This window comes from Gavialis gangeticus, unplaced genomic scaffold (assembly GCF_001723915.1).
Source record: "Gavialis gangeticus isolate Ggan-Ray unplaced genomic scaffold, GavGan_comp1, whole genome shotgun sequence".
Lineage (NCBI taxonomy): Eukaryota > Metazoa > Chordata > Crocodylia > Gavialidae > Gavialis > Gavialis gangeticus.
The window spans coordinates 102,989,177-102,996,868 of NW_017728992.1; positions in this window are offsets into that span (position 1 = coordinate 102,989,177).

A 7,692-nucleotide genomic window follows, 5' to 3' on the forward strand; every position below is an offset into this window, starting at 1 on the left:
TGCAGCCTCTCTCTCCCTTCAAGTGTGCCCACCTCACCCTGCATCATAGTGTCACCAGCAGACTTGGACAGCGTGCTTTCCACCCCTCGTCCAAGTCACTGATGAAGATGTTAAACAGTGTGGGCCTGAGGACCGAGCCCTGGGGCACCCCACTGCTCACATCTCACCAGGTTGAATACAACCCATCCACCACTACTCTCAACCCGTCTACCACTACTCTCATGTTCCTGGGAGAAATGTGGGAAAGAATGTATTTGGCCCCACCTAGAAGAAAGACTACAATAACAGAGTAAAAACATCTTTCCTCTCAGTGCTGTACTAAAATGCTAAATTTTTCATTCTATACATTTTTATAAATATACCTAGTTTTTAATTTTGTTTTTAAAGTAACATGGATTTAATCTGGGTTTTAGGGAACAAAATGAAACTTTCAGTGCCTGATCAGTGCCTGAAAAGTAAGGAGGTTATTTATATTAAACATTACTAGTCAGAACCTTTCTTGTTCAGGTTTTATCAGGGCTCTAATTCTAAGTCAAAGAGAATTTCAAGGAAACTCATATTCTGCTGTTTTTCTAATGATACGTTTTTAAATCCCAGATTCCTTCAATTATCAAATGCTTTTTCTGTCCTCTACTTCCCACCTCTGACATGTTGTCAGTGTTTCTATCTGATTCTATTTACAGACATCACTCCCTAAACTGTAAGTCTATGTTGAGATTTCTCAGTACAGCCTCAAAGCCAAAAGTCTTTATATAACCTGGAAACAGAAGAAAGGTAGCTGTGAGTGACTGAATGGAAGAGAAAAAAATGTGATTGTGAGTGCTGAGTATTCCACATGTATTTATAGCTGGACTATGAACAACACAGATAGTAAAAAATGACCTACGCAGGGAGAAGAGGTTTGTACCATTATTTGCTTTTTTATAATTAAATTCTTTTAGCTTTATTAATTTTGTTGTTTTTTTCTTCTTGTTAAGAATAATTAAGCCATGTCTATCTTCATTTTCCAGGATGAATTTGTAGAGGACTGGAGAGTTAGTAGGCTTATTAAAAGTACCAAGAAGTGTAACTTGAGTAGTTAAGAGGGTGAGATTTTTTAACTACTTAAAATTCTTGTTAACACTTACTTACCATAGCTCAAATGCCCAGAAAAACACTGGGAGAAAAGATTTCTTTGTTAAATATTCAAAATTCTACAATTTCAGTCACGTACTAAAATATCCAAATGTTCTTCATTGGTCTTCCAAGCAGATGTCCAGAAAAATGAGAAAGAGTCAGGTTTATGCTAATGGTATTTCCATAGTTAAAAAATAAACAGAAAAAATTAGAGGACTGAGGGAAAAAAACAAGCTGTTTTTATTGTATTCTTTATCATTCAAAAAGAAGGACATGACACTTTTTATTCCATTTTACATGATATTTTTAATGATGTCAAAGTATTTTCCTTCTTCTTCCCCTAATTTTTAATCAGACTTTACTTTTAAAAAGTCTCAGTCTGAACTTTTCCAGGTCTAATTTACTTAGAGGTGAACTGTTGGAAAAGTCTGAGGAAAATTATTCACTGTTTCGATATTTTGCCCATAAGCTGTAATGGGGAAGCACAAAACTGCCTATAACTTAGTCATTTCTTGCCTGATTTGGATGAAACGTGCAAGGATGGTAGCCCCTGCTGAAGCCACGAAGCCTGCCAAGTTTCAAGGAGGTAGATGCAGGGGGTTCAGAAACACTGCACCTCAAGCTGCTGACAAGCAAAACTCATGTCACACAGGTGTGTTAGGGCACAGCAGGGTGAAAACTGCAGGGATGGTAGCCCTTGCTGAGGCCACAAAGCCTGCCAGGTTTCAAGGAGATAGGTGCAGGGGTTTCTGGGAAACTGCACCTCAGGCTGCTGACAAGCAAAACTTGTGACATGTGTCTGTGTGTGTTTTCCATCCCTCCCCCAGAGCACTGGGATTGGAAGGGACCTCAGGGAAGGATCACAGTCACTGGCCAGCTACACAGTCAATATGAGAGCAGTCCTTCCCCCACTCTTTCCCCTCTTCCCCCTCCCTCTCTTTACTTTCTGTTTCCCTGCAAGCAAGCCTAGCTTGAGCTTCAAAACTCGAAATGTTTTGAAATGTTTCGACTTCCCTCATTTCACTCTGAGGCTGTTTCAAAGCCCTTCATTTTGGTTCCATTGTTCTGTGTTCAAAACAAGTCGAAACAGTGTTGTAATGAAACAGCCAGCAAAATTTCACACAGTCTTAGTAGGCAGGCAGGACAGTTCACATTTGCTGCTGTGACCCTGTCATCTGGCACAGAAAACTGGCCCTGGTTCTCTTCAGGAAAGCTGATGCCCAGAGGATACTTTTTTTTTACCCAATTTTTTCCCTGAATCAATGTATACTTCAGAGACAGAGTTAACACTCACCTCTATATATATCCATAATGGAGCCAAATAAAAAAAAAATATCACGACAATGATAGGAAGGATCATGGGCCTACTATATGCAAAAAAAATAACAAAACAGATGGAATCTTTGTTTAAAGTGTTCTTGCTGTGTGTTCATTTCATTTCACCTGTGAAGTAGTTAACAACCGGTATCTGTGGCTTAGCAGTTCATTGCTGGAGGTGAGGTAGATAAGATGAAAATTGTACACAATCTGAAAGTAAATTTAAAATTAAGTTAGCAATGATAATACTTTTCATTCTACTATGTTCTTTTTAATCCAAGTGCTTTACAAACATTAGCTGCTGAGTGACATATTATTCTTTCTAATTTCCAAATGAACAAATTGACGTACCAAAAGCTTAATCACTGTCTTAATTGAACGAAGGCAGCCAGTGGCAACAAGGGGACCACAGAACTCTAGGTCTAAGCCCAGCCCACTGTTCAGTAAGTAGTCTGGGGTTTTCACTCCCTTTTTATTTCCACACTGGAAACTGATGCACAGAAGAGCTGCCTGCTAATGGACTTTAGCATATGTCAGCGATTCTCAGCCAGGGTGCATGGCTTTCAAGGGTGCCACAGTGTGCCACACAATGTGAGGTGTGGAGATATGATTTACAAAATAAACCCAAAGGCCTCATCCAGATGAGCAAGGACATATGGTATGTGGCACTGCAGGTGTTCTATGCACTGCTACTTCGCAGCGTGGGGTGGTTTTTTGACCCTGGAAGATCCCAGGGTCTAAAAAACACACACTGGGAAAAAAAGCAGGCCAGCACATGTGGCAGCAAAACAAGCTGCCCAAATCCAGAGCCTGGCTGCCTGGATCCATGCTCTGGCTGCTGGTCAGTCTCCTTGCTGCAAGAGCACTGCGGCTGCAGATCCCCGAGGACCCCAGGACCCAGGTAAGCCTCCTGAGGCCAGCACAGTTGCTGACCCCAGCCTCCACTACCCTACCAGTGGTAACCTGCCACAAGCCAAAGCATGCGTGGCGTAGGCTTTCCCCAGTGACAAGTAGCAGCAGCACACCTTGTGTTGCTGCTACTTGTCCCCAGGGAAACACACGTTCCTGCTAGCCTGGACACAGCCAAAGACTTCTAATAGAAATCCACAGTGTTAAAAGCACCCCTTCGTCTTGTGGAGTTTCTAAGTTCTCGCAAAAGAAAAATTGATCCATTCTTCTTCTGTAGTGAAAAAATAAGTGAAAACAAAGAGCTGGTATTTTCCAAGGTAGCCTTGAGTAGGGCCTCGAAACTAAAAAGGTTGAGAACCACTGACTTAAGTGATAGTGGTCTGGGCTGCTATACCAACTACCCCAGGATTCAAACCCGGGATTCAAACCCAGCCATTCACTTGGGATGGGGATTGTCACAAAACATTTGCAAACAGTCTTTTGTCCCCCATTTTGGTGACTAAAACAAAAAATCAAAAAGAGAATATCTAAGTTCTCTTACTAAACTGACACCATAGTCCTAGATTGATTTGGTAGAATAAAACATTTAATTTTTATTCTTGCGCCCCCATTGAGCCCAGGGACCCCCAGGACCCCCCAGCCCCAACCCAGACCCCCAGTGCAGCTGGAGGTAGGTGGGGCCATGACAGGGATGGAGGGACCCCAACGCAGTCAGCTGTGGGGCAGCTGAGTGGGAGCCAAAGAAGGACACACGCTCCCCCCATTTCCTATTTCGCCCAGCCTCCAGGGAGCCATGCGACCGGAACCTCACAAACAGGCATGCTTCTGGGTCCAGCATGGTAGGTAGGCACAGCAGTAGCCAGACTACCACCAGTACAATGCGGATGGGCACATGCCGTACCCCAAGGGTCCCCTTGGAGTCTGAGGCCTCCCCCTCTGGCACTTCTGAAGTCTCTACCCAGACGGAACTCGTGGTTCTGGGCTCCACACAGATGGAGCCTCTGGCTCTTGGCTGTGGGGGCTGCCTGGCACAATTCCAGGCACATGGGACCGGGAGCATGGCCACCTCCCCTTATGAGGTCTGCTCCACTTTGGAGTGTCTGGGGCACCAGATAAAGGAGCTCCAGGCCTCAGTCCAGAGACTGCATGCCATCAGAGATGGCGAACAGGAGAGAGACTCCTACTGCCAGGCCCTTCACCCTCTGGAGGCGAAGGGTAGACCAAGGTCACCTTCCAGGACAAGGGAGGACTCAGGGATCTCTCATACTGTCCTGCAAGGGAGTTGGACCAAGGTGGTCAGCACCAAGGCCTGCAGCATCAAGGTGACTGCCCCTCTGGAGCTTTGCAACAGGTACAAACCTCTCGCAGCCCCAGTAGATCCTGCAGAGTTGCCAGCTCCTGCAGGCAATGCAGGCCTACCCATAGCTGCCACCCCTGCTCTCCCTAAGACCACTTATAGAGTGGTTGTTGTGGGAGACTCCCTCCTGAGCGGGACTGAGGATGCAATCTGCTGCCCTGACCCCTTAGCCCAGGAAGTCTGCTGCTTCCCAGGAGCTCATATCTAGGACAAGGCCGAGAGGATCCCGAAACTCATCCATCCCACAGACCACTACCCTATGATCCTTATCCATGTGGGCACAAATCACACAACTCAGAGCAATCCCAGCTGGGTTATGAGGTGCTACAGGGCTTTGGGAGATGGGTGTAAGGGGCTGAGGGCTCAGGTAGTGTTTTCCTCAGTCCTCCCAGTTTGGGGCTATGGGCTGAGGAGGGAGAGGAGGATCAAGGTAGTCAACCAAAGACTGTGGCACTGATGTCATCATGAAGGCTTTGGCTTCCATGATCACAGTCCGCTCTTTGGTGAGAGAGGCAGTGATCTGCTGGGGAGAGATGGCCTCCACCTCACTGAACTGGGGAGGAGGCTCTTCTCAGTCACACTGGCTGACCTGCTCGACTGGGCTTTAAACTAAGCCTGACAAGGGATGGGTGGATAACCGCCAATGCAAGCCTACTAAGCAACTACTGCATAACCAGCAGGTTAGGGCACCCAAGGGAATCCAAACCTACCCCAGCCCTGGAATGGTGTCCGCTTGGGAGTGCAAGGAAGCCTAGGGCTTCCAATGAGACACTTATGTGTCTGTACACCAATGCCAGGAGCTTGGGGAACAAACAGGAGGAACTAGTCCTCCTGCTAAGCAAGAAAGACTATGATCTCATAGGGATAACGGAGACCTGGTAGGACTCCACCTATGACTGGGCCACAGGTATAGATGGCTATACCCTGTACAGGAGAGATCATGCAGATAAAAGGGGTGGAGGTATAATTCTCTATCTTGTGGAAAGCTCACATCCCTGCAAATTGACATTGGCACCCAGGGAGTCCCTCTGGGTTAAAATACATGGGGAACATGGCTCAGGGAACACCATGGTAGGAGTCTACTACAGACCTCCTAACCAAAACAAGAGCTGGACCAGGAATTCGCTAGGGAACTGGCTGAGGCTGCACACTCTCGGTGCACGGTCATCATGGGAGACTTTAACTACCTGGACATCTCATGGGGTGAGCTCTACCTGACTCAGGAAGTCTATGGGCCGAGAAGAGGTAAAGCGTTGCTGGACCTGGTGTTGACTAAAGGGGATGATTTAGTCAGTGACCTAAGAATTGATGGAAAGCTGGGTGATACTGACCACAAGCTGATCACTTTTACTATCCATCGCAAAGCTGGCAAGTCAGTCAGCAATACAGAAGTCCTCAACTTTAGGAAAACTGACTTTGACAAGCTCAGGGCGTTCATTGCTGAGGCCCTAAAGGACCATGACTCAACAGGAAGAGGCGTCCAAGAGGAGTGGTTGCTCCTCAAGGGAGCGACCCTGACAGCACAAAGGTTGTCCATCCCATCTCAGAGGAAGGGTAGCAAAAGGGCACAGCAACCCCCTTGGCTTAGTAGGGAACTTGAGGACCTCCTACGCCTCAAAAGAGAGACTTATAAAGGATGGAAGGCTGGAATCACCTTCAAGAAGGAGTACTGAGCATCGGTTCATACCTGCAGGGAGAGGATCAGGGAAGCTAAGGCTGCAACCAAACTCCATCTGGCTTCACGTATCAAGGATAATAAAAAGTCCTTTTTCAGATATGTAGGGAGTCGTAAAAGAAGCAAGAGTAACATTGGACCCCTGTTGAACCAAATGGGGCAACCGATAACCGACACCCAGGAAAAAGCCAACCTGCTTGATGGGTACTTTGCATCGGTCTTTCATCAGCCCAAAGGGACCACCCACCCTAGCATGACGCAGGACGGCCAGGGTGAGGGCATATTTATACCCAACACTGGTGTAGACCTTGTAAAGGAACCACCTTGAGAGGCTGGACACCTTCAAGTCAGCGGGTCCTGACAGATTACACCCTAAAGTACTCAAGGAGCTGGCAGGTGTCATAGCCTAACCATTGGCAAAAATATTCAAAAACTCGTGGCACTCAGGTGAAGTACCTGAAGACTGGAAAAAGGCCAATGTAGTACCCATCTTCAAGAACGGGTGGAAAGTACATCCCAGGAATTACAGGCTCATCAGCTTGACCTCAATCCCTGGTAAGATTTTGGAGAAAATTATCAAAGAGACCCTTCTTGATAAGCTGGCTGAGGGCAACATCCTCAGGGACAGCCAGCACAGGTTTGTCATGGGTATGTCTTGCCTGACCAATCTCATCTCCTTCTATGACCAGGTCACATATCACCTGGGCAAAGGAGAAGAGATTGACATATATCTGGACTTTAAAAAAGCCTTCAATCTGGTGTCCCATGAACTCCTCCTGGAAAAATTGGCCAGCTGTGGCCTCGGCTATACCATAGTCTGATGGCTGGGAAATTAGCTTCGAGGTCAGACCCAGAGAGCAGTAGTCAATGGTAGCGAATCATTATGGTGCTCCATGACCAGTGGTGTCCCCCAAGGCTCTGTCCTTGGACAGATTCTGTTCAACATCTTTATCAACAAAGTGGACAGTGGTGTCCGAAGCTCACTGGCTAAGTTTGCCGATGACTCTAAACTTTGGGGCATAGCATCTACACCTGAGGATAGGCTAGTGATAAATGTAAGGTACTCCATCTCAGGGGAAAAAGACCTGCAGCATGCTTATAGGCTCTGTGGTGCTACGCTTGCTAGCACCATGGCTGAAAGAGACTTTGGGGTTATAACTGACCACAAGATGAACATAAGCCACCAATGCGATGTCGCAGCTGGTAAAGCAAACCAAACTCTGGCTTGCATTCATAGTTGCTTCTCAAGTAAATCCCAGGATGTCATCATCCTGCTGTACTCGGTCTTGGTGAGGATGCAGCTGGAGTACTGCATCTA